Consider the following 17,919-nt stretch of genomic DNA (forward strand, 5'->3'; position numbering starts at 1 on the left):
CATTGCACTTACTTTCTGCATAGCATGGGTAGAATATACAGTCTGAAGCAGATTTTATTATGAATGATAATATGCAAATCATACATTTACATATTGATGTACATCATACTGTGTACGCTTACTAGAGTCACAAACACATGCATTTAAATTTGATATAGAAAAAAACAATAACAAAAAAATTCAGCGAAACAAATCAATATAATGTTATTTTTAACTATGTTTTACAGAAGCAGAAACTAGAGAGATTTGCCCAAGGCCATGTGGTTAGGAAGTGGGGGAGAGAAAGGAAGGCATATCTTTTGAATACAAATTCTGTGCCTTTCCCCAGGATAGCACACGCCCAGTCTAATAATAAAGCAAGGCCCCCAGGTGCTCAATGAGGCACAGAGATAAATGCTTTTAGCTATTCAGAGGTGAGGAAGCCAGCCACTGAGGGCTGTGCCTGTGCACAGTATTTAAGGAGCCTCTCCTTCTCTGTCTCTTAACTCGAATGATCCTGATAGGGGATGTCACAGCTTCTTTGAGATATATTTGGAAAAGAATAAGACAGAGCCTGGTGGGGAGAGTAAAGCACACACAGCCTATGAGCAGACAGAGTGGAAGAAAACCTGCTTAAATGAAACAAAGAATTCAAATAAGAAGAATGAATATTCAGATGGCAGAGGCTCAAATGTAGATTCTGACCGTGAGACTGAAAATGCAAATTCAGGCCACACTGCTCCATGTGTTGTATGTGGGTTACTGGAGACCAATCCAGGCCCAGTCACTAGTAGGTTCTGCTGTGCTGGACGGTATCTCACTTAAGCCAGTGTGGCAAACACTAGCCACATATGGCTCTGCATACACTGGAAAAACGATCAGCAGTATGGAACAGCTGACTTTTACATTTTGCTTAATTTTACGTGTTTAAGTAATCACACACTAAGGATGGATCTTATTTAGGTAGGAAAACATGTGGATGATTCTCAGAAACAAGTACATATGTATGCATATTTTTTTCCCTTTCAGGAGATAAAAAGAAACACTTTCATTGAGATTGAGTCTGGTCAAAGGGCTCTGATAGAAGAAGTAGGAATAACAGAGGAAGTAAATAAGCACAGTAAGAATAAGAGGAGCTATGAGGAAGCAGGAGTTGGATCTGTCCCAGCTGAGAATATGTTGGGTGTTTTTCTTGTTGTTGCCATTTGGGTTTTTTGTTTGTTTTCCTTTTGAGCTGGAGGGGAAATAAAGCAAACAAACAAATGATTGGTAAGGACCAATCTTAAATTGAAGACAGTTTTATTCCTTTTAAGATATTTGCGTTGCGGGCTGGAGAGGTGGCTCAGCAGTTAAGAGCACTGACTGCTCTTCCAGAGGTCCTGAGTTCAATTCCCAGCAACCACATGGTGGCTCACAACCATCTGTAATGAGATCCGATGCCCTCTTCTGGTGTGTCTGAAGACAGCTACAATGTACTCATATATAATAAATAAATAAATCTTAAAAAAAATATTTGCGTTGCATCTTTTGGGGTTTACTCCTTTAAGCATCCATGTAGATAATATACCAACTTTAGGATATTTTTAAAATGCAGGAGGTATTGACTAAAAAGTATCCTCCAAAGAGCTCAGCACCTCCTTGTAGCCCTAGCATTCAACAAGCTAAGGCAGGAAGATTGCAGCAAGTTGAAGGCCACAGAGGCAATATAGTGAATCCCAGGTTATGGTGGGCTAGAGAATGTTAACTCTGTTCCAAAACAAAGAAAAGGTGTCTGTTTTCGACTGTCTAGGGGACAGATGGCAGTAAGAGTCTATCCTAAGAAGGGCTAGCCTTCCACCTCACCTTTACACCAAGTGGAAGCACTCTCCAATGCTATCATTGTTGTCTACACTCCAACAGAACAAAGGAAATGAAAGACAGAAGGGTGAAGAAAGAGGGAGGGAGGAAAACTTGAAAAAGAGTGTGACTTCGATGGGAAGCAGACTCATACAGCACCATCAAATCTTTAGACTATAGCTTCTTTATTTTGATCTTTATCTGTTAGTTTTATTTTCTGATAAACCAATGAGTTGATTGGAGTTACTTAGAGAATTCTTCATGAATGGTTACTTACAGGAGCAGGAAACACAGCAGCATCACCAAAAGCTCACACCAGCATAAGGGACAGCATGCATGATTCTGAACTGCTCCAGTTTAATGCAGGACTTACAAGCTGGAACAGGTTGGAGGGTGCCTTCTTCAGTCAGTTTTTGTTGTTTATAAACCCTTAAGGAGGGAGGTCCCTTTTACATCTGGTAAATTTCAGGCATTTCCTAAGACTTCTTAGTTTCTTCTTCTAGAATCTTCCAGAATTATCATTTATTTTAGTTTGTTGTTTTCTTTTTTTTTTCTCTTTTTTCTTTTTTTTTTTTTTTTGGAGCTGGGGACCGAACCCAGGGCCTTGCGCTCGCTAGGCAAGCGCTCTACTGCTGAGCTAAATCCCCAACCCCAGTTTGTTGTTTTCTTATACAATATATTCCAACCCTTCCCTCCATCCTGAACAATAGAACTTGTCCTGTATGTCACGCTGCACTAAGAACTATATTGATACAATCTGTGTGATATTGACATTAAAAACAGACATATTAATCAATACAATGATATTAAAGACTCAGATACAAGTCCACAGACCTATGGACACCTGATTTTTGATTAAAAGAAAAGGAAGAAAGACACATTGTAAAAACAAGAACATCTTCAACAAATGGTGCTGGTTTAACAGCATGTGTCCATGTAGAAGAAGGCAAATAGATTCATATCGCTCTACACAAAACTCAAGTTCAAGTGAATCAAAAACTTTTTTTAAAAAAGCCATAAAACCAGATACACTGAACATTATAGAAGAGAAAATGGGGAATAAACTTGACCACATTGGCACAGAAGACAACTTCCTGAACAGGATATCCAATATCGTAGGCACTAAGATTAGCAATTAATAAACAGTATCTCGTGAAACTGAAAAGCTTATACAAGGCAAAGGACACTGCTAATAGGACAGAATGTCACCCTCCAGAATGGGAACTGATTTTCCCCAACTTCACATCTTATAGAGGGATAATATCCAAAATATAGAATGGACTCAAGAACCTAGATGTCAACAAACCGAATAATTCAAATTTTAAAATTGGGCACAGTTTTAAAGAGATAATTCTCAATAGAGGAATCTTAAATTTCTGAGAAACAAACAGATGTTCAACATCCTTAGCCATCAGGGAAATGCAAATCAAAAAGACTGAGATTCCCTCTTATACCTGTCAGAATGACTAAAATCAACAACAAAACAGACAGCTCATGCCGTCGAAGATGCAGAGCAAGGGAACACTCTTCTGTTGCTGATGGGGGTGCAAATTTGTACAGCCCCTAGGGAATCAAGATGGCTGTTCCTGAGAAAACTGGGAAGCAATCTACCTCAAGACCCAACTATACTACTTTTGGGCATATACCCCAAAGTAGTATATGTAGTAGATATACTCTATCTGACCACAAAGACACTGGCTCAACTATCTTCATCTGTTAATTTTAAGGACTACAGCTTGTCATATTTATCCTTACTTCCTGTAGCCTTCACATCATCTGTATTGGTAAAAGAGTAGCTGTGTATAAAATGCCATGGTTGGCATTGCCAAAGCAGTAGGATACTTCTTTATTTTGAGGAAGTCTTTAAGGGACCAAAGAACAGAATACCAAACCGTCCTGAACAAAGGCTGTTCTGTTTTTTGTTTAAGAAAAGTACAAGGTTTTTGAAAAACATCAGGAAGGGTTTAGGTGAAGGAAAAATAAAGTGCATCTTATAGACGGGACAGTAGGGGACAGAAAAAGCTTCCAGACTTAGAAAAGGTATCAAGGATCCTATAGTGAATTTGTCATCGAATTTGCCGTGGTGTAGGCTAGGTTGGCATGAGGTGGAAATAGAGAGTAGGTGGATTAAATAGTCTAAATTGCGGTAAATTCTTCTAGAAAAATTCAGACGATGTTTCTTTAGGAAAAAAGGGGAATTTTAGCACCAAGACAAAAGCCACCAGGAGGGGGAAGTTCAGGAGTGACCTCAGAAATGTGGCCATTGAGTTAATAACTTAAGTTACTTGAGCTACATTAGGCAAACTTGGCATGAGAAGACATACAGGCTTTTCTTCTGGTTTATTTTGTACACATTCAAGAGCATTGGACAGGATCTCTCTCTCTCTCTCTCTCTCTCTCTCTCTCTCTCTCTTTCTCTGCCATTCCCTCTCTCTCTGTCAATCTCTCTGCCTCTCTCTCTGTCATTCTCTCTCTCTCTCTGTCTCTCTCTCTGTCTCTCTCTCTCTCTCTCTCTCTCTCTGTCTCTCTCTCTCTCTTTCTGTTTAATTTTGTGCGTGTTTGCACTTTTAGAAAAAGTAGCTTTATGAGCGCTCCTCAGTGTTCAAGGCAGTATGACTGTGAGAATCAAGGAATCAGAAAGAAAAGTTTCTGCAGAACTTTGAAGATGTTCCTGGCATGTTCAAAAGAAGATATCCAATGGGTAATTGGAGATAAATCTTTTGAGCGTAGGAAGGAAAAGAGAGTTGGAAACAAAGACACTGGTGTTGTTTGTAAGAGTTTAGGACTCTTTTATTTTGAAGTTGTCTGCTTCTGTATGAAAGTACAACTCTTCCATACTCTATAACTCTGCAGGTTGTCTAACACTCCTATGGCACAGCATTAAGAGTTAAGGGTAGTTAACTGATTAGTAAATCTGGGAGGAATGTATTAGCATGCTTGCCCTTAGCTGACCCTTTCTTCCTCTCATAGGTCCTTATGTGTTTGAATTCCCAAACACCAGTCTTGGAACTGCAGCTACCCTGAAGCTACAGGGAACTTTTTCTATTTTTCTAATTTTTTTTTCAAATTTCTCTTTTTCACTAATCAATTCTAACTTTTGAAGAAAAAATCAGCCTTAAAATTCTTGGATTTATCTCTATGTTGTCGGGAAACATTGAAAAATTAAGTTGGTGGTGCAGTAAATATATGTTGAGTGAGGGAGTAATTGGTATGTTTAGAGTGTGCGGTTTGGGGTTTTGAATTTGAACTCAGAATAGGATATTTTGATACTAGTGGCTTTGAAATGATTGTATAAATATGCTTGGCACTTCTGTGGTTTTACCAAAACATTAAAGCTTTGGGTCAGTGCTATACTAACCTCTGTACATGATCTCAGATCTCAATCAGCCTCATCCAAGCGAAATGTTTCTATTAAGGCAGAGTTCGAAGCAAAGATACTCCTCCAACAAAGGCACTACATCTACAGTGGAGCCCAGAAAGCACTCGGGTGCTAAAGATGCATGTGTAGAGCTGTGTACAGGGCTGAGGAGATTCAGATGGTAACAGAGGAATCCAGCCAAGTGGAGTTGCAAAATGAGAGTGGTTTTAGTACTTAGAAGCGGGTTCACAAGACCAGTGTAGAGTCCCGTGTAGGCATTATAGCATCTGACATTTTAGGTTAGATTAAGGTGGCAATGACTAGCTAGATCCAAACTATTTTCATCTTCCAAGATGGCATGAGATGCTTTTTGTTTGAAATAGATAGAAAGGGAGAGATAGAAAAGGAGAGGGAGAGGGAGAGGGAGATGGGGATGGAGAGGGAGAGATAGAAAAGGAGAGGGAGAGGGAGAGGGAGAGGGAGAGGGAGAGGGAGAGGGAGAGGGAGAGGGAGAGGGAGAGGGAGAGGGAGAGGGAGAGGGAGAGGGAGAGGGAGAGGGAGAGGGAGAGGGAGAGGGAGAGGGAGAGGGAGAGGGAGAGGGAGAGGGAGAAGGAGAGAGTTGTTTTGGTTTTGGTTTACAACTTGAGGATACAGTCCGTCATGGTGAGGAAGGCATGGGAGCAGAAACAGCTAAGCTGTGATTGGTCGTCTCAGCAAACATCATGGTGGACCAGGAAACAGGATGCAGTTCATGGCTCATGATCCACTACCTTTCTCTTTTTTCCACAGCCTGTGAAATCCACACTAAAGATGGGTCTTCCTTTATTAGTTAAACTCCTCTGGACACGCTCTGAAATTTACAACAGTGTGTCTCCTGGGTGGTTCTATATCAACTCAAGCTAACAATGAAGATTAGCCATCAAATGTGCACCCTGACAATTTGACAGCCGAACCCATCACATGAAACCAGAACATCAGCAGTTTGCTATTGGACCTCACATCACTCCAGCTTCTATCTCTGTGAGTAGCTTTAACTAATGAAGACCCGATTGCCTGAAACCTTTCTCAGCACCTGTCTATATGGAACCAAGGCTCGATCCAGAGTAATAGTATCTTCAGTTGTGACTTAAAAGATGCCATTCAGACCAGAGTCAAATTCTCCGAAGGAAGATTGTAGAGACCCACAGCCACCCTCTATTTCTGAGCAGTAGTTTGAGAAGGCATTCCAAATGTTGAGCGAGTTGAAATGGCAGGGGCGTCTGACTCTGCTGAACCTCAGATAGATGCCTTGTCCAAAGAACATAACTGCATTATGGAGAGAATCGTTAAAAAGCTCAACTCCATGGTAGATAATAATTTGCTTCTTCCCTTGGAGAACCTCTACTTACTGAAGCAGCCTGTGCATTCCACTATCTTCAGAGTCTATTAGGTCCTCACAATGTCCTTTGCAAGTTAGTGAATCCTCAGATCCTGACTATGGGGGGTGGGGTGGAGTGTTGGGGATCACAATCCAAGGTCTGGCCTATGCTTCAGCCATAACACCTTCCTACACCTTCCCTAGACATCAGTTCCTCAGTCTAGTGAGTTGTTTTACTGGGTAAAATAGATAAGGATGCTATCTGTCAATCATGATGATCTGCATTTCATCCTACAAAGAAGCATGGCAGATGAAACAACTCCTTTGAGCTGTCCTATGCCTTGCACACATGCAATGTGACCATCTTCATACAAATAATTAAAGGAATGTAACAAAATTCTAAAGATCATCACTTCACTCCTGACCCCTAAATCTCATGTTTGTCTCAAAATGAGAAGTGTGTTTAATTTTGAAAAGTCTCCAGAAGGTTAACAGTTTAAAACACAATTAAAAGTGTAATGTTTGTTTTGATTTTGAAGCAGTCTCTTACCTGGAAGTCCAATAAAATGAAAATAAAGTTACACATTTTCAATATACAATAGCTAAGAGTAAACATCCCCACTCCCAAAAAAAGGAATAGAGGCATAGTAAGAAAAGGGAAATCCAAAGCATGAGTGAAGCCTAACAGGACACGCAGCGTCATGCCAGGTACCAGTCCCACTTCTCTACCTCTGTCACTTGTGACACTCATAGCTTCTTCTTTTTGATACAACTTGTCTAGATGATCATTTGTGAGCAGGAAATCTCTTAAGCAGTATTTTCAATTTCAGCTCTCTCCATGCAAACCCACAACTTGACCTTACCTCCTACATTCTCTTTTGAGTTGTTAGGGCCGTAGAGATGAGTTTCATGTTATGCATAGAAATGAAAATGCCATTTTTCGACTTGAGACACATATACTTTGTGAAGTTTATTCACATCTGTCATGTTGAAACAAGGTGGACTTGTAACTCATGTCTGAAATGTATCATTAGTAACATTAAAATTTCAGTTAATTTTTAAAATTAAACAATGCTTACATAAGCCTGGTGTCCCCTTTCAAATAGCCATCATTAAGGCACATGCTGAGTTTTATCTGGTAGGCTTCTTCCGGTTAAGTCAAGGAGTCGTGAATAATATATAGACTAGACCGGTATCCTAACAAACTTACAAATAAGACAGTGTAGTGAAAGGTGGCTCAGAAGCTAAGAGTACTGGCTGTTCTTCCAGAGGACATGGGTTCCCAGCAACTAAATGGAAGCTCACAGTTATCTGTAACTCTAGTTCCAGGGTAGCCAATGGACTCTTCTGGCCTACAAGAGTATCAGGCAGGCAGATGGTACACATATGTACAAACACACAAGACATCCACATTCATCAAATACAATTGAGGAAACTAAAAACCAATTTTCTCTACCTGCTTTCTCCTTCACTAAAAGACTGAAGGGATTGTGTGTGTTCTTGAAATGCTACTGAGTACCATTAATTCATAATTTTCCCCAAGAATAAAATCTGTTCTGGGTATTGGAGCTATATTATTAAAAATAAATTAGTATGATGGTAGGATGGTAGGGCTATAATATATATATATGTATATATATACATATATATACACACACACATATATATTGCATGTTATAACAATGAAACAAAAAAATCAGAGTGAGATATTACTGTGCAGAGGAAAATGAAAAAGGCTGTTGTCCCATTATGATGGCAAAAAAGTTGCTGGCATGGGAACATTAAATGGCACGTGTACTGTGGAGGCATATCTGATAGTTTCTTATGAAATTAAATGTTCTTCTGTCTCATGACCCAGGAATTACAATCTCAAGCATTCACCCAAGAAAAAAACATCTCCAAAGAATAATTGAAGATGCATATGCACATACATATTCAAAACTGCAGAAAGAACACTGGTATTCATCAATAGAAGAACAACGAAAGATCAGAAAAGCGAACTATTATCTACTCATGGAGTAAATCATCACTCAGAAATACAGAGGAATGAAATACTAATATGTGCAGTAACACAGAGCAATTCCCAGCTGGCCCACTGAGTAAGCAGATGAAGCCACTGGAGATTCCAAATGCTGTAATCACACACACACACACATGTATTTCTAGGTCAGATGATATTGATGTGTGGTGGGAGGAACCAGAATGACAGTTGCCTTCAGATGGGGACAGATCCACTTGGAAGTGGCATACTGAGGTTGAAGAATTCCAAAAGGATTCTAATTCTTACTACAGATTTGTTTGTAGAAATTTGCCAAATTTGGTGGAATTGTAGAGTTAGGTTCTATAAGGTTCTTCACTTACAAACTATGCCTCAATTACAAAATGAATAATAAATGAAAACTTATCAATTAAAAACTGAGGCACAGATTTTTTGAGGTACAGAAGAGCTATGTCCATTCAAACAATCAGTATAACCTCGTCTGGAATCCTACCTCTGAGCCTGATTCTGCCCGGCATGGGGAATTTCTCAAGCCAGAGAAAAGGACAAGAACTTCACTGTCTGTGAAGTTTTACTTCATGTGGGCCTTTCTTTTGATTTGAATTCAGTTTATTGAAGAATTAAACTTGAACATTCTTTTCATCTAACTACTCCGGAAATTTTACAGTGACAGTGAGCTATAGTCATGATACATGGGAATTTAGATATAGTGATTATTTGTTTTAAAGGTCACTTAGTATGGTTTTTAATATGAGTATATTAATATATGTCTCTAATTTTTGTTGGGTGAACTAACAGGTTAGGTTATGCAATACAACAATTTGAAATAGAAAGAAGAGGGAGCCAATAGCCAACCTTGGCAGAGGACCTTTTGATCAAACTTTATAGTGTCTGTGGGTAGCAAAGTGGTCAAGGCCATGGTGCACAAATATGAATGGATCTAGGAACTGATGACTGAGGGAGTCACTCCAGTGTTTTTCCATCTAAACTGTATTCCCCCTCTTAACCAATGGTTCTCAACCTTCCCAATGCTGCAACACTTTAACACAGTTCCTTAGCTTGAGGTGAGCATACCTATAAAATTATTTTGTTGCTACTTCATGGCTATAATTTTGCTACTGTTATGAGTCATGATATAAATATTTTATACACAGGATATCTGATATGTGGAGTTACAACATTCTTATCCTTCAGTGATGCCAAAGTGACTTGGTTTCCCATTTCCATAGTTTTGCTTATATCTCAGATTAGAATTTGTATAAGGCAGAGATGAAGATAATTATTAGATGTGAGATTATGAAAAATCAGTAATAGTTTGATTGTCCCTCAACGAAGAAAAACAAAGATGACTGAGAAAAAAATTAAAGCACGCCCAAGGAGAATATGAGTGAAAAGTTAGTAACTATTTTGAAAGCCAATGAAGAGTTAGTAAACTAAACAGGGGGTGGGTGAGAGCTGAGATGTGGTACAGAAACACAGAGACGACAAAGTGCAGCTCAGGGTTGCCAAGTCCCAGGCTCAGCAATGCAGAAGCTTAAGAGGATGACAAATGAGAGAAGCAATTTTGTGTTCTGATATCTATTCAATTACAAACTACATAGCGACCTCTAAAGAGCCTTGAAATGTGTTGACCTCATCCTCTGCTGGAACGAAATCACCACGGGTGATTGGTCTAAGTTCCTCAGGGGATAGGGCTGTGCATTCATTTGTCCTGCCTGTCCCTAGCTGATATTGAACAATGTATTTACAAAATTAGGATCTTATTTAACTCACCATGATCTTGAGTGGATACTTTGTCTTGTTTCTATGTCACTGGCAAAAAGGCAAACCTTCAACTAAGTTAAATCCAGCTAGATTCAAACAGAGTAAATTTGATCACGTTTTCCCTTCCCCCAACTCCTGTCAGATCTTCTCCATTTTCTATTTCTGTGGTGGAAAGACACTCAGGTTGGCCGCACTTCCTTGACATTGTTGTCACGGGTTAGTTCCATGAGCAGTCCACTCCATGAAACTCACACTTCCCTTTCTGGTTATTTACAGATCTCTTCCTCATCATAGCATGGGTGGCTTTCCAGTGTGACAACACGGGCATTGTGTATTCATATTCTCTAAGTCAATGGAACGTTCCACAAGAATTATAATGCCTTTGGCCACAGAAGTTCATCTGGGCAGAGTTCAGGCTCAGGTGGTACTTGATCTGAGGCTATACTGCTTGCTGGAGTGGATATGGCTCTTCTGAATGTCTGAATTTTATCCCTCATTTTTAAAGAGGGTTTTCGTTTGTGTTCATCCAGAATGTGAATTGGAGCAGAGCTCTTTCTCAGCTTAGTTCCAGACATATTCCAGATGTGTAAAAGGAACTAAATAGATATTTAAATATTTGTATTTCTCAAATAAATTTCAAATAAAATCTTTCTCTAGGCATAAGAAAGAAAAACAACCTTTTCAGCCCCACAGTTGAATAGGTATTTAGAAAACACATAACTCTTACTTTTAACCCTTCAGCATTATGAAAGCTCAGATTGAACCAATGAGCAAAACAATCATTGTGGTACTGTTTTGGTGCACACTGAGCTGTTTGGGAGAAGACCACTTCAATGCATAATACATGGTAAATTAGGTAAAGTGGAAAGCTATTGAGTTTCAAAACCTGATTCATACATGTGTGGCTTTAATTAGGTAGCTATGATAGATACATTATAAAATTTCATAAAAAGAGAAGCTAGCATCTGGATTCAACACAGAGACATGAGAGCTCTTGCTTCCCTATCCAGAATCCATGGAACCTAAGTTTGCTTTATCTCTAATTTCCTCCCAACTATTTCTAAACCATAAGACAAGCAAACTTTCACCAACAGGTTTAGGATCAGTGATTGGAGGCTCATAAAGAGCACCATGATTCAACATTTTTAGAAATATATATGACAGTGTTTTCTCTAAGTTACTGCTGCACAAAGATATGTACTTTTTACAATCCCATTCATTTGAAGATATTTATCATTTTGTTTCTTTTAAATTATCAATTAAAAGTCTGAGGTTTGATTTCCTTAATGTCAAAAGCATTTCAAAATATTTGTCAAAGAAAGCATAATTCTATATGAAATATTGGTAAATAATTTTCACACATAAATATTTCTTTACTCTTGAAATGTACATAAACACATTAACTTTTAAATTACCTGACATTTTCATTTAGTGCTTACAAAACTTCAGCCTTATATAATTTCTAAATGTCTTGTTATTGTTTTTTAGTTTATCTTTTCCTAGCACTTCTAAAATTTGTTTGACAATAATGAACACAAGCAGATTTTTATTTCCCTTTTGTATTGTTAAACACAAAATAGACATCCAAGATATTTGTTTGATTGAACAACTGAAAATTAATTTCAACACTATACACTCTGCAAATAGCTGTATTTGCACAAGAAATAATGAGATAGTCTTTGTCGTTTCTTAAGCTTGTAAACAAATAGTTATTATAAAAAGTCAAAAAGCTTTTTCACTTCTTTTGGAAATACTGAACACTCCAATCTTCATTTTTTTTGTGAAATTACAGAATAAATGCATATGATTTTTATCATTCAAAGTCACACATATACATACTTATGTATGCTTGTATGTCTAGCCATTTGTCCTAAATTCTACTAGAAATCTTAGCTTTGTTCTCAAAATATTTTTAAAGATAATCGTCTGGGTTTTCATGTAGAACTATTTCCAGTTTTCTGAGGATCTGCCAGATTGATTTCCAGAGTGGTTGTACCACTTGGTAATCCCACCAGCAATGGAGGAATGTTCCTCTATCTCGACATCTTCACCAGAATATACTGTCTCTTGAGGTTTTGATCTTAGCTATTCTGATTTGTGTAAGGTGGAATCTCAGGGTTGTTTTGATTTGCATTTCCTTTATGATTAAGGATGTTCAACCACTCCTTGGCAAATACCCAAAAGATGCTCCACCATACCACAAGGACACCTGCTCCACCGTGTTCATAGAAGCCTTATTTGTAATAGCCAGAGGCTGGAAACAACCCAGATGTCCTTCAACCAAAGACTACACAATGGAATAATACTCAGCTATTGAAAAGGAGGACATCATGAATTTTTCAGGCAAATGGATGGAGCTAGAAAATATCCTGAATGAGGTAACACAGACCCAAAAGGACATTCATGGTATGTACTCACCAATAAGTGGATATTAGCCAAAAGTTCCAAATACCCACAATACAAGTCACAGAGCATAGGAAGCTTAACAAGAAGGAATATCAAAGTGTGGATGCCTAAAACCCACTTAGAGGGGAAACAAAATAATCATAGGAGGCAGAGGGAAGGAGGAAACTCTGTAGGAGTCAGGGGCGGGGAGGAGAGGGGAAAAAGAAGGACAGGATCAGGATCGGTATGGGAAGAGACAGGAGGGACACCCAAGGGCTAGGAGAATGAATTACAATATGCAGCAGTGGGAGTTAGGGGGCAGGAGGAACCTCTAGAAAGTCCCAGAGACCTGAAATGTGAAAGGCTACCAGAACTCAATGGAGATTACATTAGCAGAAATGCCCAACAATGGGGAGATGGGACCAGAAGAGACCACCTCCAGTAGAGAGACAGGGCTACCAGTTGAGGTAGGGGAGGATGCAGAATTAACCCAGAATTGTTCCCGTCTAAAGGAAATGCAGAGCCAAATATGGAGTGGCAAGTCAAAGGCCACCCAGTGACTATCCCAACTTGAGAACCATCCCATGCACACACAGCAATGCACATGGCACTACTACTGAGGCCATATTATGTGTGCAAACAGGAGCTTCATGTGTCTTCTGAGAGGCTCTAACAGCGACTGACTGAGAGAAATCCGTATCCTTCCAGCCAACCATTGGTTTGAGGTCAGGGACCAATACGGAAGAGTTAGAAGAAGGACTGAAGGGGCTAGGGATTTAGCTCAGTGGTAGAGCGCTTACCTAGGAAGCGCAAGGCCCTGGGTTCGGTCCCCAGCTCCGAAAAAAAGAACAAAAAAAAAAAAAAAAAAGAAGGACTGAAGGAGCTGAAGGGGATTGCAACCCCATAGGAAGAACAACAGTAGCGACTAACCTGGAACCCCAGAGCTCCCAGAAACTAAGCCAACAACCACCTAGGAGCATACATCAGCTGGTTTGTGGCCCTGGGCTCATGTGTGGCAGAGGACTGCCATTTATGGACTCAGTGGGAGAGGATGCAATTAATCCTGTGTGAACTTGATACCCCAGAGAAGAGGGAATGCTGGTGGGGGTGGTTGGGTGGAGGCGCACTCTTTCAGCGCTGGGGGTTGGGATGAAGAACTCAGGGTAGGGGGACTGGGAAGGGGGGGCCACTTTTGGAATGTAAAATAAAACGTTTTAATAAAGAAAAAAAACATCATTGTCTTCTAAGGAGTGAAGTCTAATATATTATTTAGCTTCTTATGGATGGAAAAAACTAAAGGTGATATTTAAATATGAACCTTTACTGTTTCACTAGCTCTCTGAATTTGCAGAGCCGAGTACGAATGTGGTGGATTCTTGGTGTCATGGATGTAAGGTCAAGAAAAATGCATACACTATTACAGTGTGTATTGTTAATAGCGAGTTAGTTACCTTTGCACCCAGGTACACACCTCAAAATGGATAACATTGTGATATACACTTGCACAGGACTGACTTTGCTGACCAAACAGGTAGAACATGCAGCAATGAATAGAGAGTTAAATTTAATCTCTTTAAAATGGCTCCCACATAGGATGGGCACTCTGTGATCTTTTTTTCTCCAGACAGGAAATGCTGTTGTCAAAATATAAAAATAAAGGGGTATCTTTTATCCCCACTAAGTCTACACCGCAGTGCCGCTGCTTGAGACATCACGTGACTCAACATGGCAGCCCAGACGAGTTGCTCCACACTCCCTTACACTTAAATCTACACATGAAAGAACACACAACACAATAATCTTTGATCCAATTGATAAGATATAATTGCTCACCTAAACACACAAAGCCCAGTACACGTCCATCCCTTAAGAACATTTATAACAATCTGTAAAGGTACAGCAAGGAATCTTAATGTCAACTGCCATATTGTCCCTACCTACTCTCTCCCTCCTCCTCTTCCTTCAAACTTTTCTCCTGCCCATCCTTCCTTCTCATCCAATGACAGGCCTCATTCTACCTTGTGATACCTGTGATACCATCCCACAAGTAAAGAACAGATTATCTTTTTAACTTTTTTTTAATTAAGATATATTTGTGTCATTTTCTCTTTCTCCTCCCTACCTCCAACACCACCAGTACCCTCCCTCCTTCTAAAATGTATGGCTTCTTTTAAAAAAAATGTTATTGTTACACATATCTTTAAATATATAAATAAACCTGCTGGGTCTCTTTAGTGTTGTGTGCATGTATATGATTTCAAGGAAGGCTGCTCAGTATTGCATAGCCCATTAGGAGTCATCCAATTCTTGGGGATGACTGATTCTACCACTTACACAATTCCTTAGTAGCCTGTAATTTTTCGACTAGGGATACAATGTGTCCCTGTGAGATTTCCTTCTTCCATTGTACAATATCTGCTGGTAGTGTCCTCATTCATCCCTTGTTTAGGTAGCCATACTGTTGGTGTGTTGTGGGTGAAGCTTCTAGAAGACACAATCACTCAGCAGATATTCTGGTCCTCTGCCATGTGCAATCTTTCTGACTCCCTTTAATCCGTCATATACCCCCGGAATTCACTCCCAATTGTGTTCCCATCTTGAACTACAAATTAATACTGAAAAAAATCCTCACAGGACAAGTTCAACTCCACATTATTCAGATTATTTCAGTATTTGCCATGTACTAGGAATATATGTGAGGTTCAAATATTGACTGAATCAGGACCGCACAATGATTTCACCAACAAAGTCCACTAGGTCAGTTAACCTCCTTCTTCCTAACAGAATCATGTTGCTGATTTCAAATGAGTCTCCACCAGGCTGTTCAACCACTTCCTCCTCTCCCTCCCCCTCCGCTCCCCTCTCCCCTCCCCTGAGCTCTTTGCTGTCTCTGACTTATTGTACTAGAATCAGCAAAATCATACTGAAGGCTCATTTGTATATAATTTCTTCAGAAGCAGCCTCTACAATAAAATGCTCAAGTTCAAAGATTCATAAACCGTTCCACACAAAGCAAGATTTATGAGACAAAGTTCAGAGAATCTTGGTTAATCATTACAAATCACAATTGCACATGCCTGGTTCTAGGGTTGTACTCTTCATGATGCTGAAGGCTACTAGGGCAGGGTGTATCCTTTCGTAATCTTTGGTTTGTCTGTTTCACTGCCAAGAAAATAAGCACAGAGGGGGTTCTGCTTTGTATCTCTGGGATGGGACAATAGCTCTAATCTGCAATCTTTTATTTTTGTTTCAACTGTTCCAAGACCAATTTCAATTTAACTTGCTTGCTTTGCTTGTCTCTTGATAAAAAGCTGTTTTGATTACAGGGGGTTTGGAGGCGATGGTGGGAGGCAGAAGTAGAGATTCTCTCTCTCTCTCTCTCTCTCTCTCTCTCTGTGTGTGTGTGTGTGTGTGTGTGTGTGTGTGTGTGTGTGTGTGTGTGTGTGTGTTCATGCATGTATAGGAGAAGGAATAGGAGCCAGCATCCATGGGCTGTATTTGTTAATCTGCTTAAAACCTTAACAGATTTTTTTCAGCTGAAATTTGGGCAATGTTAATTGTACAGGCAGAATTCACGCTGGGAAAATCTCCTTGGGTGGGGAGAAAAAGACAGAAAGCACAGCCTGCCTGTTATATAAGATGTTTATTTCTATCCATTCCAATCCACCATAAGCAGTACAGAAAATAGGCCAATGCCGCTGACCAATGATGTCACTGTATCATCGAGGTGGGGGTGGGGGTCTGGGTTCCACGTCGATGAACAGGAGGATTTCCTATCACCATTGCCGTCTTGTAGAAGCCTTTATACCAGAAGCTGCTGATCTTGGCTCCCTTTGATGCTTATAGGATTTATAGTAACTGGGTGGCTACCATTGATGGCAGCTCCGGACAAGCCACACGAATGCTTAAAACAGTGCTTTTTTTTTTTTTTAAATCAAGCCTCTGAAGTTAAAAGGATTGGATCCTGTCAGCCAAGTGCTGGCTATCCCTGGGAAATGGTACAGAGAAGAGGGATGGTCATCATGGTGTGAGATGCTAGGCAGTGTCTTTACGTACCGAGTAGCTCATTCTGCAGAATGCCTGCTTCACTTATGGTACCTTGCATGTATGCTCAGTCGGGGGTGGGAATGGGGGGGCCGAGGGGCATCCACATTAACTCATAAAGACTGCAACTCAAATCGACAGCTTTATACATTTTTTAACGAGCTTGTCATTTGTAATGTCATAGAGACATCTTTATAAGTTATAGTGGGTAAAGTGAGTGAAATGATGTCTGTGCCCAAGATTTTTTATTCCTTATTACTTTAGTATTGAAAGCAAACCGAAGCCACATTCCTTCATATTACAAAGGGTGACTCTGTCACACGGAGAAGACACGTATTGCAAGTAACCGTTCTGTGGTTCGGTTTATGGAGCTTTTGGTAAAATCATGGTTTTCTGTCATGAAAAAAAAATATCTTCAGGGTTACTCTAATTGACCCAGTTTTTTTTAAAAACACCGTTCTTGTGTATTGCTGCTCCAGTCTCCCTCTAGAGGAAATCAGTGGGTATTGCAACTCAGCCTCAGAGGTGGGGGGGACAGTCTAATTGAAATGCAAGCTTAAGACTAATAACATAACTGAGTACTAGAAGCTATTACTCTGAGGAATTCTAAGTGCACAGCACCTTTTGTACTAACCCCGTGCCAGCATCGGTATGTATATTTTTCCTAAAGCAAACAAGCAAACAAAATGTCTTAACCCTGTTTGTGTGTTTTCTGAAAACAACAGATGTACTGAGAGAGCCATATTCCCGTATTCTGCGAATATAGAGGGCTGGATGTCAGGCTGCTGCTTACCCACCGGTAGTCCATGGCCTCTGGTACAATGAAAATATTTGTCCCTTTCTCCAGTCAAGTAAGAAACTAATAAAATGCATAAAGGGCATAAAAGTGACTTTTAATAAAGAGTTCCTTTCTTTTCCAAAAATCCTCATAGCTATCCTTAGAAGTAAACACACAGAGACACACGCAGACACACGCAGACACACGCACAACCACCACCAACAATGACAAATAGAGCTTTCAGAAAGTTTCTTTTCTTTTTGATATCTCATCATCTAAGCCCCTGTTTTACATTTCAGAACAATGACATGATTCGTCTCTGCAGTGTGGATACTGTGGAAAGACCAGCACAAGGGATAACCTGGGTGACAAGAAGTCTCTTTTCAGAAATGTGTGTCAATGCAGGAAGGGGTTGGTGA

This window comes from Rattus norvegicus, chromosome 7 (assembly GCF_036323735.1).
Source record: "Rattus norvegicus strain BN/NHsdMcwi chromosome 7, GRCr8, whole genome shotgun sequence".
NCBI lineage: Eukaryota > Metazoa > Chordata > Mammalia > Rodentia > Muridae > Rattus > Rattus norvegicus.